Source organism: Cervus canadensis, chromosome 23, assembly GCF_019320065.1.
Source record: "Cervus canadensis isolate Bull #8, Minnesota chromosome 23, ASM1932006v1, whole genome shotgun sequence".
NCBI lineage: Eukaryota > Metazoa > Chordata > Mammalia > Artiodactyla > Cervidae > Cervus > Cervus canadensis.
The window spans coordinates 39,439,570-39,465,193 of record NC_057408.1 but is presented as its reverse complement, the minus strand read 5'-3'; positions in this window follow the sequence as shown (position 1 = coordinate 39,465,193).

The following is a 25,624-nucleotide window of genomic DNA, read 5'->3' as shown; positions in this document are numbered from 1 at the left end:
CATTAGCTTGAATTCAATAATTGACCAGGCATTTGTACTGTAATCATGAAAATACAGAACTCTCTTATTATTGTCACTGCTTGTAAATAAATGTTTATGAGGAACTGCTCTGTTAGGGATTATTTCACTTGAAACCAAATCAAAACAAAATATTCTCAAATTTGTTATTTGTCAGTAAGGAAGTCTTAGAAAAAATATCAAAAAATGTTTAAAATCAAAATCACAGCTATAGATCAGAGATGGTTGTCTGACCATACTATCTCCTCTCTCTCTAGGTCACTTCTAAAAAAGATAATAAAGGAATAAAATAAGAGCAGAGATAAAAGGAGAGAAGATAGCAGCAGAGGCGGGATTTTAATATGTTTGGGAACATGTCAATCGATGGGGTTATGAACATGGAAAAAGCTAAAAACCTAAAGGTCTTGAACAGTAACAACAAGTGAACTGATTTGCATTTCAGAAACTCTTGGGACTTCAGAGTTGGAGTTTCCAGTCTACTGCAGGGCATGGCTAAAGACAATACTGAAAGTCAGGGGTGGTTAGAAGTATATTAATTTTTAATAGTGTCAGATCTCAGGAATAAACACTGAGTACAGTCAGCATCCTTCACCCTCAGACCAGGTGGAAGACTGTGAGCTATTCTCTGAAAAAAGGGGAAGCGGATCCTCAGGACTCAAGAATATTGCTTGCAAGTCAACAATCTTGTCTCATGACATAAAATGTCCAAACACACTTCACTACATGAATCTTAAGTATGAGAAACAGATAAGTGTAAGTCCATTTCTTATGAAAATATGAAAGACAAACTTTAAAAATAAAACAAAAAAATAAACTCAAAAGAAATAGAGAGAATTCTGAGAAGAGAAGAAAATACTGCAAATCAACCGACTAACCAACCAACCACCACCACCATCACCACAACCACACCACCGCCACAACAACTACCACCATTACCACTCCAAAATTAAAAATAAAAAATAAAGGTTCCCAATGAATATCCTCAGACACAAAAAGGAGAATAATGAAGTAGCTATAAAAAAGGTGAAATATATCCAGAAGAAGAGTTAAAGTTAAAACAAAAGAACCTTCAAAAGCAGGTTGAAAAAATCGAGTATGAAAATATATTTGGATCAATCCAAAAAGTCTAAAACATCTAGAAAAGGAAGGCAGAAAGAGCAGAGTAATTAAGAAAAAGACAGTTTTTCTCTGCCCTGAAGAACATGAGATTGGAGATTCAAGCACTCAGCACAACAGATAGAAATGAAATCATCATATCGGGCTAAGCAACGGAAATGGCAGAGTCTCAGGGATGGAAAGACTTCAAAATCTTTGCACAGACACATAATTTTCAATCCAGAATTCTCTACTCAATCAATTCACCAATCAAGAACTTGAGCGTGGTTATTCCATTTTTCATGCATCTCCTGTGTATCTTGGTAAAAAAATTAATTAACTAGTGTTTTAAGCAAACTACAAGAGGATATGCTTTGGCAGAACCAAGAAATCATTGAAGAAAAGGAAGACGTAGGTTCCAGGAGCAAAAATATACGTTTAACAGGAGTTGGGAAGGGAAACCCCAGGATGCTATCTGTCCCATAGGCCTGAAGAGCAAACCAGACTCAGAATGAAGAAAAAGTAAAGGGTGTAGGAAGAAAATTCTGAGAAAGAAAAGTGGGGCAGGGCAAAAAATGATGCTTGAGCTTGAACATTTGAAAATATATATATAACTAGTTATACATGTATGGTGGTTCCAAAGGAGTGTGCTGTGCTGTGCTTAGTCACTCAGTTGTGTCTCTTTGTGACCCATGGACTATAGCCTGCCAGGCCCCTCTGTCCATGGGGTTCTCCAGGCAAGAATACTGGAGTGAGTTGTCATGCCCTCCTCCAGGGAATCTTCCCAATCTAGGGATCAAACCCAGGTCTCCCAAATTGCAGGCAGATTCTTTACTATCTCTCTTCCCTGGTGGCTCAGTCAGTAAAGAGTCTGCCCGCAATGCAGGAGACCCAGGTTCAATCCCTGCATGAGGAAGATCCCCTGGAGAAGGAAATGGCAACCCACTCCAGTATTCTTGCCTGGAGAATCCCATGGACAGAGGAGCCTGGGGGGCTCCAGTCCATGGGGTCGCAAAGAGTCGGACATCGCTGAGTAGCTAACATTTTCACTTTCTTTAACATCTGAGCCACCAGGGAAGCCCCAAAAAGGAGTAGTGGAACTTTTTTGTAATGTATTTGATTCTAAAAATCTGTTTAGGTAAAAGACAAAGACAAAAATAAATTCCAGAAAGGAGCAACTATATAAGAAAGGGAATGTAATCATAATAATGATTTCAGTAAGTAGTAATGTGAACACTGAATTTTTTTATTTAACTATTTTTCTGCTTTAATTATATTGAAATAGGAAGAAGTGGCAGGTATCAGAAACTCAAAAGTGAGAGACAAAGACATGGCACCTTCAGTTCAGTTCAGTTCACTTGCTCAGTCGTGTCCGACTCTTTGCGACCCCATGAATCGCAGCACTCCAGGCCTCCCTGTCCATCACCAACTCCCAGAGTTTACTCAAACTCATGCACCTTGGCAAATTATTTATAAAGATAGATGTGAATGTCAAGAAAAGCAAGTAAAAATGAGAGAATGATATTTTAAGAAGAACTGGGGAAAGGTATGGCAAGTTTCTGCTGGTTTTTGTTAAAACTCATTTAGTTTATTATTGGATTAAAATTCATGACAATATCAATAGATTTTTTGGACACTGAAAAAATGGTCATGAAAGTCTAAAAATATCAAGAAAATTTTCATTTGTGAAACTATGGAGAATTAAGTTTAAAAAATTAACAACTTAGATTTTTATCTCAAGCTGATCATAATTTTTTTTTTTTTGACTGCACTACAGTACATGGGCTTTCTCTAGTTGCAGCACGCAGGGGCTGTTGTTGGGGTACGCTCAGTAGTTGTGGGGCAAGGGCACTCTAGTTCCATGGTATGTGGGATCTTCATTCCCCGACTAGGGATCCAACCTGCGTTGGAAGGTGGATTCTTAACCACTGGACCATCAGGGAAGTCCCTGACCACATCCTTTTAATCTGGTGCATGATGAACAGTCTGATTATCCTGGCCACACATAACAGACTTGGGCCACATGAGAGACACACAAAAAAAATCTATATTAACTAAAGCATGAGCATATTGAAATTTTTTCCCAAGCCCTACGTCTATGAGAATATTTTAAAGCCAAAGTCATGTCAAATGCTTTTACGTGCCTCCGGGCCGCCCTCCCCAGGCGGTTCCTGTTGCCTGAAGACCCTCACATTTAGCTACAACCCCTCTCCCTTGCTTATTCTGCTCCACTGACCTCTGCGGCTTCTTCAAAATGCTATGCCTGCTGCTGCCTCTGGACCTTGGCATCTGTGGTTTCCTTCTGCCTGGAACACTCTTTCCCTGAATATCCATGGAGCTTGCCACCTCACCTTGTCTAAGTGCCATTTTTGTGACCATCCTATTTAAAATCACAAGCCCCCCTCTCAGAGGCATTCCCATCCTCCTTTCCTGCTTTATTTTCTTGAAAACATTTACTACTTACTTTACTAGATTTTAATCTTTATTGTTGCTATTTGTCCATCTCTTTCCACTGAAAATGTATGCTCCAATAGAGACACAGGCATAGGAAACAAACATATAGACACCAAGAGGAGAGGGAAAGGTGGGTAGGTTGAATTGGGAGGTTGGGACTGACATATCTACTCTGCCTGCCTGCCTGCTAAGTTGGCTCAGTCGTGTCCACTCTATGGACCATAGCCTACCAGGCTCCTCTGTCCGTAGGATTCTCCAGGCAACAGTACTAGAGTGGGTTGCCATGTCCTCCTCTAGGGGATCTTCCCAACCTAGGGATCAAACTTGCATCTCTGTAAGTCTCCTGCATTGTCAGGGGGGTTCTTTACAACTAGCACCACCTGGGAAACCCCGAATATGCACTACTATGTATAAGATAAATAATTAATGAGTACCTACTGTGTAGCACAGGGGACTCTATCAAATGCATGTATATTGGGGCTTCCCTGGTAGCTCAGATGGTAGAGAATCTGCCTTCAGTGTGGAAGACCCAGGTTCCTCCTCCCCTGGTGAAGGAAATGGCTACCCACTCCAGTATTCTTGACTAGAGAATTCCCATGGACAAAGGAGCCAAGCAGGCTACAGTCTTTGAGTTGCAAAGAGTTGGACATGACTGAAGCAACTTAGCACGCAGGCATATGTATAGATGATTCACTTTTCCATACAACAGAAACTAATATAACAGCATAAAGCAACTATACTCCACTAAAAACTTATAAAATAAAATAAATAAAATGTATGCTCCATATGGAGAGGTAATTTTTTTATCTGTTCATTAAGTATTATGTCCCTAAAACAGTGCCTGTCACATAATAGACACTCTGTACAGATCTGTTGAATGAGTGATGATAAATTTTCTCTTTTCTATCAAAGAAGCAGTAGCAAAGCTACCACCCAAAGTTTCTGTTTGGCCTCTATTCAATTTCATATGAAGAGATTTGTGTTTGCTTGTCTGAGGAAATTGAAGAGAAAGATATGGAATGTTGCATGAATCTGTCCTTATAAAAGCTTCCACAAAATGGCTTCAGTTAAAAAGTGAAATTGACAAGTGATTAGTCTACATTATTTTTTTTTAGTTTACATCATTTTTTCCCCGTTTTTGAGAAAGACATTGTGAAATTGGTTGAGACACTTCAGATTTGGCAAATATATCTAACAGTAATCACTATACATATGCGACTCTTTTCTACCTTTCTTCTTAAGCCAGAGTGCTGGCAATTTTTGATGTATTCTTTCAGTAAACCAATTGTATAGTTTAAGATATACACAAAATACTGAATCTTAGTATAACAGTAAGCTTTCTAATTAAAAGTGTCCCCATTAACATACATTTACTGTTTTATTTCTTTTCTTGTTATAGTTAAAATCTCTGATGTGCAACTTATTTTACCACTTAATATATCATGATAGTTTAATAAATACTAGGCAAAAATAGTGACACTTCTTTATGGGGATTTAACAAATATTAAATTGATGATGTTAAATTGGTTTTTCTAGCAACTTAATGGGCTATACAACTTCAAATATAATAGTTCAATAACACAACACAACAAAAAAAGTCATAGAGTTGGTAAGGACATGTTATATCCCATACCCGGAGGTCCTAGGAAGAGCCCTTGTGGTTGAATCAGAAATGTGCTTAGAACCTAGATTCCTTCCATCTTTCTGCTCTATGATTCTGAGCATAAAATGCTTTTCTCTTTAAGATAACAGATTAAAACCTAAGTATACTAACTACTAGACTTCCCAGGTAGTGCTAACGGTAAAGAATCCACCTCCCAATGCAGAAGACACAAGAGATGGGGGTTTGACCACTGGATCAGGAAAATCCACTGGAGGAGGGCATGGCAACCCACTCCAGGAGTTATACCTGGAGAATCCCATGGACAGAGAGCCTGGTGGGCTACAGTCCATAGGGTCGCAAAGAGTCAGACACAATTAAAGTGACTTAGCATGCACACACACACACACTAACCACCTCCCTTTAACCTTTGTAAGAAAGTTCTGTCTCATGTAGTTTCCTCCTGATTAGGGTTGGCCCTGGATAGGCAGCCCTTCCAAGTACTGATAGGTGAGCATCCCTAGATCAAAATTCACAAAGAGGCAGTTTACACAGAGGTGGGGAATATGTGTGATAGATTCAGTCTGTCAGAGTTCAAATACTGGACCCTGCTCATTAACCACATTATCTTGAGTAATTAACTTATTCATGTCTCAGGTTCCTTTATTTGTCAGGGAAGATAAGAGAATGTGGCTCAAATATATTTTAAGTGTTTAAAACTCTGCCTGGCATAGGATAAGTGCTCAATAAATGTGGGCACATTGTTATTTGCCAGTTATGATAGATCTCCCAAGTCCAATATCATATTGATAATTGGCCATTATGTGGACAACACGGACGATAGTTCAGGCCCAAATCATTACTTCCTCAATTATATGAAGCTTTTAGGGATTAGGTATGTCATTTGTTTAATTATTCTGAGTAGTACAATACACACTGCTCTTGAATTAGCAATGAGGTTAAAACTAAGGAATAAAGATTAATAGGTATTTGGTAGACAAATGGATTGGGGTAATACCTAGAAGAGATACCTAATGAAACCATCAAATACTGTTCAACCCCACTACAAAGTTATGATACTTGTAGATCACATGGGCAGACTGACTTCAGAGGAAGTTTTATATTGTTTGGTATGTCATACGCTACTTGAATTTAAATTTCTTGCATGTACACATATCTGATATGTGTGTTTAAATATTCATGTGCAAGTAGTAAAATGAATGAGAAAGAAAATAATAGATCATAAGACAAAGATTATTGTTATTACATACTTTATTAGTTAAAGTTCTGGAGAGAACTACAATAGGTTAATATATTTATACAAAACCTCTGAAGCAATGAATTTTTTTTTTAAGAAGCAATCCTGATCAAAGCAGCTTTGTCTTTTTAATTTATTTTTTCTGCTTAAAGTCCTCTACTTGCTATTCTTGTCCCTTGGACTCAGAAGTGGAGCTGATTTTACAAATGAGGATTGCCCACATGTTTTTTCAAAGCCACAAGACAATAAGTCAGCTTCTCTGCAGTTGACACTAGAGCTTTCCTGAGAACAAACCCCACCTGACTATCTCTGATGAAGTAACTTTTCAAGCACTTTCTCTTCATTACAAAAGTGAAAGATGGTGTTATTATTACACATAATTATCAGGCTAGCTGCTTCCTTCTCCTATAAGAACAGAGAGCAGGGTATTCATCTTGCAAGTACCATTTGGGTTTTAATAAAAAGAAAAGTTTCTTTTTAAACGCGTTGGTAGATCTGATACGTACAGCCTTAAAACCATTCACTGGGAAATCCCCCGAAACCTAAGGCAGTGTGAAAATGGGAAGAAGGCAGTATTTTTTAAAGCAGGTGGTTGACTGTTTTGGCCACCTTTGTGCTGTGATCATGGGGAGAGAATGCTCCTCCCCCTACCCTATCTCCCCAAAAGATTCTAAGAAAACGGTCTGGGGTCAGTTTTCAGAGGACAATGGCACCAAGCCCTATTCATTCTTACAAGAAGGATAGCAATCTAGAAGGTTGTGAAAGTGTGTTTGCTTTCATCCTGGGGCAAAGAGATAGCCATGCAGAATCTGTGTATGTGTGTGTGCATGTACATGGATTCAGGCAACCTCTGTGTGTGTTTGTGTGTTTGTGTAGAGATCGGATACAGAATTTGCCATGGCCTTTGTTAATCAGCAAATAAGCTGTGCCCATTTCGACATTCTATCAGAATTCTGAATTTCTGGCTAAAAATCTCTCTGCCTGAACGTGTCTGTCGGATATCAGGACCGTTGCTATTGCCAGGGGTCATTAAATGTACAGGGAAGGAGGCCAGGCCGAGATGCTCTTTCTTGTCTTAAATGAGCAAGGGTTAGTGCAGAACGCTGGCGGATGAGCAAGTTATATACAATCCCAGCCACTCCAGTCCCCCTCCTGGGGACTGCGAAATTCTCTGCCACTGTGAAGCGGCTTAGAAATGAGCCGACAAAGAAGTCCATTGACTTTAACACGAATAGGCTCGAATCACACAGAAGACGAGAATAAATCACCTTACCAGTGTGTCTGGTGTAATTTTCTCGGATCCTTCCAGTTCCCCCACCCCCACCCCCTTTTGTTCTTTGTGGCTGTTTTTGTTATCAGCCGCATCTCTGCGAAGTCGCCTTTTCCTCCGCGGATTTTTCTAAGGGTGACTAGGAAGGGAGCTAGGTAGGGTAGGAAGCTGCGGCTGTATGAATCTTTTAAGAGCCGCCTAAGAAATATTTAAGACCTGGTCTAGGAGGAACGGTTCTCCCAGGCATAATTTTTGGTGCTGGTTGCAGCAGGGAGCGTATGCTGGGAGGAAAGTATTATTTTTCTAAATGGAAGGTGTCAGATGGTCACGCAATGTGACTGCATGTTCGAGATCACTGCCTCCCATCTGCAATTTGTGACGTGTGAAAGAGTCTGCCCAAATGTGCTCACCAACTGGAAATCCCCGGCACTTTTTTTCCTTATCAGGAGAGACCAAGATAACCAATGGTTTACAGATCAGGGATCCTATCAAATTAATATCACTGTAGGATAAAATCTGTTTTAAATACAACTCCTAAACTCCAGCAAAGTTAACTAGTACAAACAAGTTCATTCATCTGATTAAGAACGGATGCTCAGGAAACAACAACAAAATGAAATCTGCTTATCACTGTACCCCACTTCAAAAATAGGCTGGATCGCCAAACAGGATATATTTTTCCTTACTAATTAATGCCGGCCATTCCCAGGATGGAAGGAAAGCGTGTTTGAGTCAGGATTGGCTTTTCCTGATCTTACACGCCTGGGAGTCTCTTTCCAATTAACCACAGCTAAACTCGGGAAGGACAGGCTGTTTAGCCTTTGCCTAAACTGGGGTTCCACCTTTGGAACCGAACTTGAACCTTTGAGATCTATTTATTCTTGGTTAGGCATCATTCCCTGCTTCTCAAATAAAAGGGTCGTAAAAAGGCTCATAAGGTGCTCTGGACATCAAATAGCTCATACAAAACAATATCTTGATGAGTTAAGTGCAAATGAATCAGAAATGCAATAGGCTAAAATTCCCTTGCCATGCAGCGGGAGAAAAGTGCTCGATTTTGCAAAGCACATCTTGGCTTTCATTCCCACCAGACAGTTGGGTGGGGAGTTTCCACGTTTGGCCATCAGAGGTGGGTTTCATTTGCTTTGCCGAACTCTCACCTGATGGACTGTGAAATGGGAAGATTCCTGGGTTTAGTTTCTCAGCCACGTCCCATGGGGAAGGAGCAAGGGCTAGAGGAAAGAAGCCCTCAGGTGAGTATGAAAGCCCTGTTCACCCCCACATCATTTTACACTGTGCACTTTGCATCACAAAGTGCTTCACAATCAGTGACAAAATATAGAAGGATTACAAATTCAAGAAATGGATCACTATCACCTTTTTGTGTGAAGCTGCTGCTGCAGAGATGGCATGAAGGTCTGAAATCCCCTGAATCCTCTGTGCTCAGCACCAGTAGGAGCTCCAGAGGCATCTGCTGTGACACTGGTTCCCAGAAGAGCCTTGGACCCTACTTCAGGGTCAGAGGACAACGTGGTCTGATGGTTCCTCATGCAAACCATCTCCACACTGAATCCTGCCAGGCTTTTTACGGGGTAGCCCCCATGTCCCCCCATAGGGTTAAAGACCACTGAGGCACCATGTGGGAGACATCACAGGTGAATTAACAGAACTAACAGAGGAGAAATTAGTACTGCTGAAAGAAACCCTTCTGACAGCCCCAACTTTTCTTACCCGGGATAGCCACTGCTGCGTACGATGGCTCCCTCTGCCCAGTGATCCCAGTTGATCCTGGATCACCTGGTCTGGAGACTCTCTCTGGTCTGGAGAGAGTGTTTCTGTGGAGTAAGAGCTTAGACAGCTGTTTCTCCTTTCATGCTATATTGTTTTGGGAAGCCTACTGGTGATGAAAGTGTGATTTGAGGCTGAACTTATGATAAAAACAATGGAGCAACACACCAGATATGAGTCTACATCTTGGCCTGAATCTATTTCAGATTTTTCAGGGCCCAGTGCAACAATGGGAGCTGTTACATCTTCCTACCTGTAGTCTCAGAGACACTGTGCTTGCAGGAACCTTCCACCCCACGTGCCTCCTGGGCCCCATGATTCTCCAACCGACATTTCCAAACTCTCAGAAACTCAACACAGAGGAGGGTAAGCTGATGTTTCATGTGGAAGCCACCTCTATAAGCTTAACACCCTCTTGTCTATAGAATGGATACTTTTGAACTGTGGTGCTGGAGAAGACTTGAGAATCCTTTGGACAGCAAGGAGATCAAACCAGTCAATCCTAAAGGAAAACAAACCTGAATATTCATTGGAAGATGCTGAGGCTGAAGCTCCAATACTTTGGTCGCCTGATGTGAAGAGCTGCCTCATTGGAAAAGACCCTAATGCTGGGAAAGATTGAGGGCAGGAGAAGGGGGTGACAGGATGAGATGGTTGGATGGTGTCATTGATACAATGGACATGAGTTTGAGCAAACTCTGAGAGATTGTAAAGGACAGGGAAGCCTGGAATGCTGCAGTCCATGGGGTCGCAAACAGTTGGACACGACTGAGTGACTGAACAAATCTTGTCTATATAAGTCTTGATCCATGATAGACCTGTATGATAGGGAAGGCTTTCAGGGCAGCTCACCTCCCTGCTAATGGGGACTTCCAGAACTTTTTATTTGACCCTTCTCCTCTCCTTTTGATAGCTTTTAATGGTTTCAACAAAGAGGAAGGTGTTGAGGTAAGAGGAAAGGTTTCTCCACTCTAGAATCTGCACCCAGCCCATCAACTGTTGCATGTGATTCTTCTGAACAGTTATTGTTTTGCTTGCTTTCTTCTCTCCTTGGAGATGCCAGTGACTCTCAACAAGAGTATTGGTAGTGGCACAAATTGGAGGTCATGCAGAATCAGTTCTTTTTTAAAGATCAGAAACAGGCTGAGTAGTTACTTAGTCCAAGCCACGGGGCAAAGACAAAGAAAGGAATCAGGAGAGAAATAATGGGGGTCAGTAGAATAAAAACAGATATTTCCCCTGTTTCTTTAGAATCTTCAAAGCTTTGCCTGAACTTAAAACATTGATTTTCCTTTGTCCTTGGGCCTTATCTCATCTCATTTTCCATACCCTTCCTGGCAGATTTCATATACCTTTTAGTTCACAGTACCTTTCCTGAGCTGCAGACGTGTATATTCACCAGGCAGTTGACAGCCTCACTTGGATTTCTCTGAGGCACCTCAAAATCAGCGTGTCAGAAATTGACCTCATTATCCTCCTCCAGCCAAATCTGCTTCCCTGCAGTATCCTCTCACAGAAAATGGACAGAGTTGAAAAGCTGGTAGTGTTAAAAAGCATGAGGTTTGGGACTTCCCTGGTGGTCCAGTGGTTAAGAATCTACCTTGCAGTGCAATGGATGCTGGTTTAATCCCTGGTCTGGGAACATTCCACATGCAGAGCAACTAAGCCCATGTGCCACAACTACTGAACCTGTACCCTAGAGCTCGGGAGTCACAACTACTGAGCTTGCACACCTACAGCCTGTGTGCCACAGTAAGAGAAGCCTCTGCAATGAGAAGTCTGTGCACCACAATTAGAGAGAAAGCCCCACTCCCTGAAACTGGAGAAAGGCATACAGCAGCGAAGACCCAATGCAGCCATAAATAAATGAACTAATCTTTTAAAAAGAAAAAAGCAAAAAGCATGAGGTTTTGTTCTCAGACTTCTCTATTTTCCAATATCCATAATCAACCAGTCACCAAATCCTAATTCCACACCTTGAATATCTCCCCAATCCACCTACTTCTTCCAAGTCTCTTTTGGCTGCACAACATAACTCCACTCACAAAGATGTCCACGTCTTCATCCTCAGAACCTATGAACATGTCACCTGACACAACCAAAGGGACTTTGCAGATGTGATTAAATATCTGGGTATGCACATTATATTCACAAGTCTTTATAAAAGGAAGGTAGGAGGGCCAGAGAGAGAAAAGGAGACGTGATGACAGAAGCAGATGGGAGTGAGGTGAGATCATGAGCCAAAGACTGCAGGAAGCTTCTAGAAGCTGGGAAAGGCAAGGAAATGGGTTCTCCCCATAGGACCTCCAGAAGAAATGCAGTCTTCCTCATTTATTTTGTTTCTGAAATTCAGAACTGTACAAGAGTAAATTTATGCTGCTTTCAGTTACTAAGTTTGTGATCATTTGTTACAGCAACAACAGAAACCTAAAACTGGCATCAATGGTTTTCCTTCTCTCCAGTTATGCCTCTTCTAACCAGAGGAAGTTTTCTAAGGCACAGATCTGATCATAGCTATTCCAAGCACAGGAATGCCCTGTGCTAGAATAAATCTCTTTTTCTTTCTTTCTTTATTTTTTTTTTGGCTCTACCGTGCTGCATGTGGGGTCTTAGTTCCCCAACCAGGAATCTAACCTGTGCCCCCCGCATTGGAAGCATGGAGACTTAACCACTGGGCAGCCAGGGAAGTCCCCCTCTTTTTCTTATTTTTTGCTCCTCCTCATCCACATTCTGGGGGATACCACAACCCCAAATGCAGCAGCATGGGTTGTTTTCCTTTAACCATAAACATCTTCAGAAAGCATGAAACATGCACTCCCTTTTAGGACTAAACCTACAGGGATCACACAATGGTGCCTCTGCTGAAGCCTCTGTAAGGACAGAGAAGGAGCAAAGGAACTCATAGCTCAATCACATTCATGGTGGTGCTGTGACAATTTTCAGGATTTATGCCTTGTTTGGGGCCAGACCTTTGAAGATTGCTTTCTTCTCTGCTCCTCTTTCATCCATGAAGTAGAAGAGGTGGAGGAATCTAAGAGCTCCAGGAAACCTTAGATCTGGTGTCCTCGTAGGAGTAGGACCAGGAGATAAGTAATTGGGAAGATAGTCCCTGTATAGTTGAGAAGCTGGTGGGGAAGATAGACAGACATCAGAAGCTAAGATGGACTCTGTAGACTGCACGGAATATTAGAGCCTGAAATGAATTCTTTTCTTGAACATTTCTCTAACAACCTGTAAGACACTGTGGTGATGACTATTTAAGTCCATCCCTCTCCCTTTGATGGTAAAGAGAGGATTAAGAAGAATCTTGCTTTATATTCCCTCCTCCCCCAGTTTTATTTTTTTTAATTATGTAAGATCAGCACACAAGGCATTTCTTGTCTGGCTCCTGCTTATCATTCTCAAGCATTTTCTCACCACTCCTCAATTTTCTTCATCCTCAAAAATCAATCAAATGTACAATTCTCTCTATTCCATGGTTTCAGATGAGACATCATGTCTTCTAATGCCAAGTTTGGCTGGTTTATTATTTAGCAGCACATGCCCACCCCTATCAAGGGGGAGTTGTGATTCTGTATTTTAATCATCTTTTTCTTTTCTGTCATTCTCACTAGACTTTGAACACTCTCAAGGGTAGGGAATGTGGCTTTCTCATTGACATATCAAACATAGCCCTATTACCTGGGGACTATTCACCAAATATTTGCAGAATAAATAAATGCATGAATGCATGGAAGTCAGTCAGGATCTGGGAGGTAGGGAGAAGGACAGCAGACCAGGGACAGGGCTCTATATGCTGAACAGGTGAGTGGAAAGGAAGCCTGGACTAACCAAGTTCCTAGAGGAAGACCCTCTATACTTTGCACAAAGGCTGAGATCTTGCTTTCCAAGGTTATGTGCTTTGTTAGTCTTCACTGAAATAATTTGACCCTCACTTGCATGCCCTTGATTCATGTGTGTCCTGTTTCTCCTTTTAGTCAATAAAGGACTCAACGACAGGAATGTATACTTTATGCTATCTTTGAGAGTCTACTGCACTGTTAGTCTGATTTCCTGGCTGGATATAGACAGTGGTGGTTCGTGATGAATGTGCTTAAGACCCAGTAGAAACCCTTCAACCATCTCCTGTGGTTTGGAAGATCATCCATGGCTAGTTCCTTGTTAACCTTATTATTATTTTTTTTTAATACAGACCATTTTTAAAGTATTTATTTGATTTGTTAAAATATTGCTTCTGTTTTATGTTTTTGGTGTTTTGGCTTCAAGGTGTGTGGGATCTTAGCTACCCAACTAAGGGTCAAACTTGTACCTCCTGCACTGGAAGGCAAAGTCTTAACCACTGGACCACCCAGGGAAGTCAGTCCTTGTCCTAATGTTTTTTTTGTGACTATCACATGTGGATGACTTCCCTGGTGGCTCAGTCAGTAAAGAATCTGTCTGCAATGTGGGAAGATTCTGACCCCTGAGTTGGGCAATCCCTGAGTTAGGAAGATCCCCTGGAGAAGAAAATGGAAACCCAGTCCAGTATTCTTGCTTGGAGAATGCATGAATAGAGGAGACTTGTGGGCTATAGTCCATGGGGTCGCAAAGAGTTGGACACAACTGAGCGATTAACACATATAGCAGGTCACACGTGGACCTTCTCTGTACCTTGGAGTCACCTTATAGGTCATACACACTATGGTTTCCATTTACAGAATTCCTGTATTTCTTTCATCGTTGTTAGATACAATTTCAACAAACCATATGTAGTCTTTCTGATGTCTCTTTTGAAATGAAATGGTCTTTCTATCTTTTTTTCTGGTGCCCTAAACACTATTTTCAAGAAGTATTACTAATGCTAGTGCTATACTATTTGTGACTATAGTGCCTTGTTCTTCTGAGGGCCTAAATACACTGTTCCTGTTTCGATTATATTTAATTGATATAGATTGAGAGCTCTGACATGATTTATAAAGACTAATAATAGCCAGTTCCTGCTTCCTTGGTATTGTTTACAAGAGGAATCAGGATAAAGGATTGGGTTTTATTCTTTATTCAATATAATATCGTCAAGAGAAAAAGAATATCATGGCTAGGAAAACTCTGTCCTGGGAGTGCTGAGTTTTAGAACAGTTTCTACCACCATTCAGCTGTGCAATGTTGGGATAACTATCACTTCATTTCTCTTGGATTCTATTTCCTCAGTAAAAATTAAAGTACTAACCCTCTTCCGGTTCTAACAATTTATGATGAAGATAATTATAACGTAATATATGTAATACTAACCTTTTTCCAGTTCTAACAGTTTATGATGAAGATAATTGTAATGCAATATATGTAATACTTGCCCTGTATTAAAAAAAATACAGGAAACTGAATTACATTGCAATGCCCATTAATGCCCTCTGAATAGATGACCTTATATAGTAAAATATAGGAACCCTAAAACAATACTGGAGCTATAACACTCTCATGATAAAAACTGAAGCTATAATCCAACTAAGTTCCTGTAAATAAGAGAGGGGCATCTACTCAGAGAATAGGGGAAAGCCAATTTCTCAGAACTATTTCCTGCAAGATTAGAACATGCTGAACTCAATTTGCTCTTGAGAACAGACTTTTAAATCAACACAATGGATTCCCACATGAATGAATGCGCATCTTCTGACCTAACATGAACACTGCAAGGGCCACTGTATGCTAGTTTCTCCCTAAGGTCTTGACTCCTTTAAACATTATTGAGTAGATGAAAGCTGGTAATCTTATAACAATCTTGAACCTACATCTGCCAGGATTCTCTCATTCTTAACCTTTGGGCATTTGGCATTGTTGTTGATCCCAGAAGAAGACATTTTTACAGCTTTAAGTCAAGATAGAGATTGAAGGCGCCCTCAATACGCAGGGCAGATGGTGAGATGTCATGGTGAAGTCAATTCAGCCTCCACATGGATTAGGTTGGATGCCACTGAAGCTGTGTCAGAGCTTCCCGGAAGATAAGGGTACTTGAAAACTGCTCAGTGAGAGAGAAAATGTCAACACACATTGAAGAGAGCATTTCAAGGTCTTGGGTGGAAATTATTTTATCAGTGGGAGTGTTTTCAACTCCATCCCACACTCCCAGTCAGTGGCAATCTCAAAATCCCTCCAACTCTTTATGAGGTGAGGAGAGCCATCAAGCAGATGAAAAACAACAAGGCATCTGGAGCTGATGGAATCCCTGCTGAAATCTTCAAATCGGCTGAGGAAAGCGCACACTATGGCTCCGCGCTCTCGTCTTGAAGCTCGAGAATGATGAAGAAATTCCAGATGACATCAGTGATGCTGCAAGTTGTGACCATTTTGAGGCAAGGACACAAAGATAATTGGAAAAAGAACACCCTCACTGTTCTCTCTCAGGAAAGTTCTTGCTGAGAATGTCTTGCCTTCTTGCCACTTTTTGAAAGGCAGTCACTAGCTGAAAAAATGTTCATTGCTTGGCTTCAGTTGTTTGGTAGGGAATTTTCTTATCTCTTGCTTCATTTTTAAAAATTGTTTTGAATTGCACTGATACCAAACAGTGAGAGCCATTGTAGATGCCCATTGCATCGTTCTTATTTTTTTTCACGAATCTGATGATCTCTGTATGCTGTGCTCAGTTGCTTTGGTCATGTCCAACTCTATGTGACCCCATGGATTGTAGCCCTCCAGGCGCCTCTGTCCACGGAATTCTCCAGGTGAGAATACTGGAGTGGGTTGCCATTCCCTTCTCCAGAGGATCTTACCCGCTCAGCGACTGAACCTGAGTCTCCTGCATTCAGGGGGATTCTTCACCTGCTGACCCATCGAGGATGCCCCTGAACATCTTTTATTTATTTATTTAGAAAATTTTTAAAAAATTTATTTATTTATTTAACTATGGAAAGTCTTAGTTGTGGTACATGGAAACTTTGTTGTGGATCCCTAGACATTTTTTAAGGCAATGATTGCCTTAAATATCTGTATCCATAGAACCTACACAGAGTAGGTGTTTGATGAATGCTAAATAAATGAATGAATTCCTTGGAGGTAATGAAGAGCAAGGTTAACATAATAGTTAACCAATGAATGAGGACAATGTTATCAAACTGCCTCAGGCTCCTCTGGCCACAGTGTTGGAGTGGTCACATAGAGGATGAGGACAGATAACACATGGGCATTCATGGCCATTTTCCTTGATGACCTTCGTGAATGAAGGCAGGTGGTAGAAAAGCCTGGAGAGACTAGAGAGCTTGAGATTTGTAAAGGATGGGAAACCTTGAATGTCAACCTTTGCTTTGGCTGCTGCTGCCCTAGTTTCTAATCAGAATGGAGCAGTGAGTTTCTTCTGGACCATAATGAGCAGAACTAATATTCCCATCCTGCTGATGACTGAGCTGAAGCCACCGGTTAATTGGTCATTCCAAAATTCCGAGCCAAGCTCCCCTTTGGCTGAAAAGTTTGCATCTCTGTGTCCTACACCGAGGCCAGAGGCCAGACCAAACTGTCCCATGGATGCTACATAGGGACTGGGGTGAGGACAATGTGGGTCCTCGCTCTGCTCCACAGACACAGATAATGCAATGCACTATGTTAATTAACACTTAAAGCTGATACAGATGAAAATAAACAAATGCGCACCCATTCTGGTTCCACTTCTAAGACCTCATCCTGAGACCGTAACACAGTTTGTTTTACGGCTTCCCCAGTCACGTGAGCGCCAGCATAATGAAACCTCTCTAATCTCTATTTTTCTAAAGTCTGTGTAGATACAGATGGCTCTGTTTTGGTCTCTGGGTTTTATTCTTATTTTGCCACAATTTTAACCTTTTATGTATCTCTTTCTGTGAGATATTCTCTCTGTTTCCTCACCGCCTAGAGGCTCTGAGAGGCCTTGGTTTTTCATGTTCCAAAGGTTGTATCAGGTAGTTTTCCAGGATATTGGTGTTTTTTTTTTTTTTTTTTTAAGCCACAGAAGATATACTGCCATTGTCACTGGTGGATTTTGATCCAGAGGGATGCTGTTCTCTGATTCATGAGGAAGTTCCCATCAACTCCACTTTTTAACAAGAGAGGTTGAAAATTCGATGTTTAATTTTCCAAGTCTCCATAATCAGGTGTGCTTGAAAGGTTGCTAATAGAGACGGAGGACACAGGAGGATATAACCTCCAGTATGTTTGTGGGAAGAAAGGGAGAATATGAAGGGAGGAAAAGAGCCTGAAAATGTAGAGAGCTGGGGACTTCCCTGGTGGTCCAGTGGTTAAGACTTGGCCTTCGCATGCTGGGGAGTTAGGGTCACCCATGTCTCATGGCTGAAAAACCAAAGCATAAAAAACAGAGGCGATATTGTAAAAAATTCAATGAAGACTTTAAAAAAATGGTCTACATCAAAAATAGAAATCTTAAAAATAGTGAAGAGAGCTGGATTTTACACAGGCTCTAAAAGAGGGGAAAAAAAAATCAAGACCGTTGAGTTTCATATGCAGAGTCAAATTCAGGGAAAAAAGAATGACGTGTAGAGTCTGCGGAGCACAATACTCAAGCCCATGGCTTTGGCATATTCTGAGCCCCAGCTTCCAGCTGCAGGAAGAGAACAGACACGGAAAGATGACCAAAGCAGACCCCCGGTTGCCTCCGCGAGGTAAGCAGCTCAGAGGAGGTATTTAAAAGAGGACTCTGCATTGTTCTTGGAGTCACTGAAGCGTAGAAAGGGTGGAATTCCATCTGTTCAGTTCAGTTTGGTTCAGTGAACTGGGTCACTTTTAATGGTTCACTAAATTCTGACTATCTAAAAATGACAGTTAATGTGTTTTAAAAAATCTCTAGCTGCATGAGAAGAACACCTTATTACTTGTTCTTCCTTGCCCTTGGGTGGATCACCTCTGAGAATGGGTAAACTGGAGCGACTTTCCTGAGATGGGGGAATTAGGTCTAGGAATTAGGACTGAATCCCAGGTCAGGTCCCACCAATGGCTCGCCATGAAAAATAAGAAACAAAACCCTTTCTCTCTCCCTTCCTGGCCCTTCTCTCTGATTGGAGTTTGGAGGCTGGGGTGACTCTTTCTCACTCATGTGAGATCGAGCTGGGAACATCCTCTCTGAAGTAGAGAAAGGAGGCAAGCAGAGAACTAGAAAAGCAGAACCACTATTATAGAAAAATAATTAAATGAGGGAGAAAAGTCATAATTCATGTTTCAGGTGTAAGTTGGAAAGTCTCAAAGCATGGGATGCTGTCAGGAAGCATTCCCGGCTTGTGGCTTTTCAAGGAGGTGGTTTGTATCCAATTTCATAGGATGTAAAATTTTCCAGGCTGCTAAGGAGCTGTGTTGCTTCTGTGGGGTATACCTAAGAAAATAAAAGAACTGCATCTCCTGGGTTTGTGATGAGGGTGTTGGTTTTTCTCTGCCTGACAAAACAGGCCTCCTATCCAGAAACCCAAGATTTTTTTTATCATGGGCATTATTGGGGTTGGGGGAGGGGTGGGGAGAGGACTGAGCTATGAAGGAAATACCTTTACAGAAAGGATGAAGATATCAGGAATTAGAATGAGACAAAAAAGGGGAATAGATTTTTTTTTTTCCTACCATTGGATTTGGGTAGCCTTGTTTTATTCTTCATGACATCTTGCGTATTAAACATTTATCTTTCCCCTCCTGGCTATTGGTCTTGATGGCCTCTAGTTGTCAGAACCTGCTTGATCTGCCAGCATGAGACATCAGGACAAGAATGGCAAGAATTGAAAGCCACACCTGAAGTTTTCAAATAGGAAATGACACAAAACCAGACCAAGGACAGCTGTGAGTCTAAAAACAACCCTCTGTCCAAACACATTTTTTATTTTAAATAAAAATACAGACCCTGAAACTGGGACCACAGCTACTGAATAATGAGGAAGATGAGCAATTACGTCTTTAATGCTGATGGTATGTTTACCTTCCTCCTCAAACATAACCAGCTTAGAGTTATTTGTTCATGATGAAATTCAATTTGGGGAGGGCTAGGTACACGTGGGATTAGAGGAAGCGTGCCTCATTTGATCTTAATGGCACAGATGTCTTTCCGAGGCATGGCGAGTGGGATTCGTTTCTCATCCGATAAGTGCCAATCACAGAGAGAGCCCTGAGCAGGTGAGGGCATTTCTCCTTCAGGCTTGTGTCTGCACAGGGCAGAGGCAACAGTGATTTGAGGATGTAGGTTCAGTCTTTTGCGGAAGGGCCTGTCCCCACCTCTCGCCTTCCTTTGCCATAGTTTTCACACCTGCCAGCCTGGGAGGGCATGCCCAAGGCCCCTAGAGATGGCCCTTCGACCTCTGAGCAAGGGCTCTGTACAGCTGTGGTCTCTTGTATAACCCCCTACTTGGGCTAGTAGGAGTACAGAACCTGGCTTCCCAGGTGGCGCTAGTGGTAAAGAACCTGCCTGCCAATGCAGGAGACATAAGAGTTGTGGGTTCGATCCCTGGGTCAGGAAGCTCCCCCGGAAAAGGAAATGTCAGCCCACTCCAGTTTTCTTGCCTGGAGAATTCCATGGACAGAGGAGCCTGGTGGGCTACAGTCTATGGAGTCACAAAGAGTAGGACACAACAGAAGCGACCTAGCACTGGGGCTACCAGGAGTAGAGAACATGGGTAAAGGGCCTCTCTCCTGTGACCTGATTACTTCTTTCCTCTTATTTATTTATTTGGCTGCACCGGGGCTTCATTGCTGCAAGGGGCTTTCTCCAGTTGCAGGGAGCCGGGGCTCCTCTCTAGTTTTGGTGTGTGGCTTCTCTTTTTTCGGCTCATGGGCTTTAGGGCACACAGCCTTCAGTAGGTGTGGCACACGGGCTAGTTGCCCCGAGGCATATGGAATCTTCCCAAACCAAGGACTGAACCCATGTTCCCTGCATTGGCAGGTGAATTCTTAACCACGGGACCACCAGGGAAGTCCCCTAATTACTTCTTAACTCCTCTCCCTGACTCTGTTCCTGATGGATCTAACCAATTTCCTGCACTTTCTTCATGGAGATCTTTCTCAAACATTCATGTCATGGAACCCCTCCTCTGCATACAAGTCACTGTAGCTCCCCATTGCCTGTGGGATAAAGTGTAATTTCCTTAGCAGATATGCATCTCTTCATAATAATGTTATTCCAACTTTCTTTCCAGACTCTTGGCCATTTGCTAAGCTTTTGGTTATCCTTCAAGGCCTAGCTTCCAAGTCTCCTCTTTGGAAGATTTCTCTGATTACTCAGCCCTTCCAACCTCTTCCATGCCATGTATACCTTTAAGGAACAGCTATCTTAGTTCATTACCATGATGTGACCATTAGTCTTCCTTTTTCTCCATCTAGACCATCACGATCAAAACCAAGAATGTCCTCATGCCTAGCACAGTGTTCAATGCTTGCTGAAAAAAAAATTAATTGAATGAGAATTTCTGATTTTTTAATATAGTTTGCTCTGTTTTCTATTCCAGCTATCCAATTTAATATCTTGTCCCAAGGTATTATTCCCATTTCTTTTATCCTCTTTTCTATTACTTTCATAATATTGATGAATATAAATTTATTTTGACATGTATTTGTGTATTGATTTTCTGTGTCAGTAGGATAGGAAATCTCTAAAGGTGAGAATGTCATCTTTTCAGGAGTATACTGTGTGCCTGCTTGGTAAATATTTATTGAATAAAACAATTAATAATTTATTGAATAAAAGAATTAACAATTGATAAAAAAAAATTAATGAATTTTCCAGCAAAGGCACTGCAGTTACAAATACCTCCCTCCAGTTTTTTTTTACATAATGACCAGACTTATTGTTTTTCCCTTTATTCACTTTCTTCTTGATTTTGATGATTGTTGTCTACAGTTTTCCCACTGTTGAAAAAATCTCATGACAAGGATAGAAAAAAATGAGTGGGAAATTTACAAAGAGCCCCTTTTACATGTTGACTAGGGAATCCTTTTGTGAATGGCTGACTTCCCTCGATTCATGCACCACTGATTCCCCCTTCTCCTTCCTCTGGCTTCTTCTTTTTCCTACTCACAGGTCTGCCCAAAGCTGCTGGCTAAGCCGCCTCAAATACAAAAGGGAATTAATACTGTAGGATATTTAGAATTCAGTGCCCACTTCACTGTGACATCTTAGAAAATCAAGGCAGGGTTTTAACCCTAGTTGCAAGTGGAAATCTTAGCATCTGTGGACTTAAACTCATCAGAAGCAGAGCCTGTTTTATGAATTATTATTTGATACTGCTGTGCAAATTGAAACTTGAGCAAACAGGGGACCTGAATTTTTGCTTTCCACTCTAGCTCTCCATCAAATCAGTTTTAGCGGAGAGAGAGTTAGGGTACAACACTGAGGGATGTGTGTGTGTGTGTGTGACTGCCTGCCTGTCCAGGGTTGCACCTCAGGTAGGTGAGTGGCCACAGACACTTAAGTGTAAGAGTTAAGGGGCTCCTGTGAGTGAGTGTATCACCCACCATCATCACATCCCCAATGATTCTGTCCCCTCTAGTTTCACTAGTTTTCTCAAGGTTTGCTAGATACTGGAGTTGGCTATCAGCACACTATCCCGTCTCAACCCAGATGCTAAAATGACCCCAAACCAGGAAGTAGAAGGGAAAAGATATATTTCACTTAGTGTTGGTACAAATTTTTTAACCTTTTTATGAGCTTACAATTTCTTTGCTGAATTTAACTGGACAGTGACAGCTGTGTGGGCTGTTGAGAGGATTAGTGTGTTGGTGTTAGTCACTCAGTTGTGTCCAACTCTTTGCGACCCTGTGGATGGTAGCCTGCCAGGTTCCCCTGTCTGTGGAGTTCTCCAGGCAAGAATATTGGAGTGGGTTCCATTCCCTTCTCCAGGGGATCTTCCCAATCCAGGGATCGAACCAGGGTCTCCTGCGCTGCAGACAGATTTTTTTTACCATCTGAACCATTAGGGAAGCCCAGCTGAGAGGACTGAATACCCCATAAAGTGTTCAGTGGGCTCCCTCGTGGCTCAGTGGTAAAGAATCTGCCTGTCGATGCAGGAGAGGAGGGTTCAATCCTTGGTTCCCTTCTCCAGGGGATCTCTCTGACCCAGGAATCAAACCTGGGTCTTCTGCATTGCAGGCAGATTCTTTACTGTTTGGGCCACCAGTGGATAACTTGAGGCAAATTAGTTCGCCTCTTTGTGATTCAGTCTCCTCACTTGCAAAATGAAGTAAAGACTGCACCTATTTCCTTGGTATGTGTTCAGGATGAACTTACGTGTTTGAAATAATGGTGTACATGGTAAACATGTAGTGTGTTGAACTCAAAGGGACTTTTGTGCTTTATGCTATCAGCACTGAGGGAAATTAAAACATCTGAAATTTATTGGAAACTCAGTGTCTCAGATCCTTTAAATGTGTTTAAATTTCAGTAACCACAAATATACTTTATCAAATGTGGAAACTAGGTCTCAGAGAGGTTGAATGACTAGCCCAAAGTCACACAGTGGTAGAGATCGTATTTAAACTTGAGTCTGTTTAACTGTCAAAAACTGTGCTTATTTCTTCCATTATACATTATAGTCCCATTATTTTTTAAAAAATAATGTTCTTGTTTAAAATTTTTAATTTTAATGAACAATTCTAGTTTATTTCTATGTGACTTATATATTATTCTCCTGGAGGTAAAATTATAAATGGAATGGAAAGGATTAGTACTACCCTATATTGAGTATTTTCTCTGTTTGTCTAGTTTTTTCTTTCGCTCTCTCTCTTTTCTCTATTAATCTATCACCTATCTGGGAAGCTTCCCTGGTGGCTCAGAGGTAAGGAAACTGCCTTCCAGTGCAGGAGATGCAGGTTCAATTCCTAGGTTGAGAAGATCCCCTGGAGAAGGAAGTGGCAACCCACTCCAATATTCTTGCTGGGAAATCGCATTGACAGGGAAGTCTGAAGGGCTACAGTTCATGGGGTCGCAAAAGAGTTAGACACAAATAAGTGACTAAAACAACAGCAACTGTAAAATCACAGCAGCCCAGTCAATGATAAAGCCACTATACTTCAAATTCCCAGTTTCCTCCAAAGGACTTTCTGCTTCTAACAGCCCCACCCAACTTCCTCTTCTCCTCTATGAGAGAGTTTTTCCCCTTGTTTTACTAGGCTTGTTGTAGCACACTATAGTTACATATCCTGAATTGTACTTCTCTGCTGTTCCCAAATAAACTCATTGTGCTGGTTAAAATAACTGGCTGTTTCATTGTTTTAGCATAACACTAGCTAGCAGCTTCCAGAATTATCTTTTTACTTTCTCAGTTCCCTATCTTGCTAAGGGCAGATGAAGTCAGCCTGTAGGATATTTTACTATGAAATTCAGATCTATTGTCAAGATTCCATTCATCAGAAGGTTGTTTAGAGAACATTATCTGCTGTTGAACTAAAGTCAGAGCTTCATATTCCTTTTTTAGCAGATGAGCTGTTGGATCAGAAGTGACAAGGGCTTTATGGCAGTATTTATGTGTATGGGGAGAACATGTACAGGCCAAAGTACCTGACCTCCTCATTGCTTGTTTCCTGAAACATTTTGGTATTCTTAAAGATTCAAGAGAAGCCTATAGGCATGTAAGTACATTTTTCCTTTAAGATGACATATATTCCACCTTGAGAGGTCAATACTATATCCAGAGCAACTATTTTGATCATTGCCTGCTCAAGTTTATGAAATTTTGAGAATTTCTAAGACTTGGGTGGTATTCACTTACCTTTCCTGTTACTTCTCTACCTCAACACATCGCATCCCCCTTCCTCCACTTTGATGGAGACAGACACATCCCTTCCTGGGTGTAAAATGACAGGGATTTTAGACTTGTGAATGTCTTGCCTATTGTGGGGTAAGCCATATAAAAAGTTGTTAGTAGGGAATACCCTGGTGATCCAGTGGTTAGGACGCTATGCTTCCAATGCAGGGGACATGGGTTCAATCCCTGGTCGGGGAGTTAAGTTCTCACAATCCACAAGGCAAGGCCAAATAAATGTGGTTAGTAATTAAATTTAGGCTTCCCTGGTGGACCTTTATTTTTCCATGGGGTCTCATGACTGGTCACAAATTAGAGACGAAACAAAAACAACATCATCTATCTATCTGTTTATGTTCATACAGTATATATGTATGTATTTATGATATTTACTAGATATGACCTGATGTTCATTGAGAATTAATGTGAAGCTGATGAAAACATCTTCTTTATGCTTTTTCATTGCAGCAAGTGAAACTCAGAAGCTTAGTCTGTGCCTTGGAATAGGCTGTGACCAACACTGAGAAGGACCAGCATTTGGCAAAGCCTCACTTTCATGCCTTCTTTCCTGGCTAGAACCCAAGCCTCAGTTGGCCTTGGAGTTGGTCCTGGTCTCCCTGAGAATGTTCCTACCATGCTCCCACTGGGACTAGTGGGAGGATATCACCTCTGTGCTCAACAACACATGCTCCCAGAATTCTCACTGAATTCCCTTTTAAGATTTGAGAGGTGATTGTAATCTCTGCAGTTTGCAGAACTGAAATGAACTGTGCTCTGTGCTCAGTTGCTTAGTCATGTCTGACTTTTTGCTACCCCATGGACTCTAGCCCATCAGGCTCCTCTGTCCATGGGTTTTCTAGGCAAGAATACTGGAGTGGGTTGCCATTCCCTTCTCCAGGGGATCTTCCAGCCCAGGGATGAAAGCCATGTCTTTTTTGTCACATGCATTGGCAGGTGGATTCTTTACCACTAGTGCCACCTGAGATGAACTGATGAATATTAAAATCCTTCTTCCCTGATATTAGTTATTTCTGCCAATTTTCTCATTGGTTAAACAAATTGGAGAGATGCCCATTCAAGGACCCACTTATTCATAGATCTCAGATATCTGTCATGGCACCCTTCTCTCTATTGGAGTCATTTAGTTGCTTAAGGTGGTGTTTTTTCTTCTAAATATAGCTGAAAATTATAAAAAATTTCATACAAAAACAACATCAGTATGCTTTTTGGAAGGTTTGTACGTGAACTGTGGTGTTGGAGAAGATTCTTGAGAGTCCCTTGGACTGCAAAGAGATCAAACCAGTCAGTCCTAAAGGAAATCAGTCCTGAATATTTATTGGAAAGACTGATGCTGAAGCTGAAGCTCCAATACTTTGGCCACCTGATGCAAAGAACTGACTCCTTGGAAAAGACCCTGATGC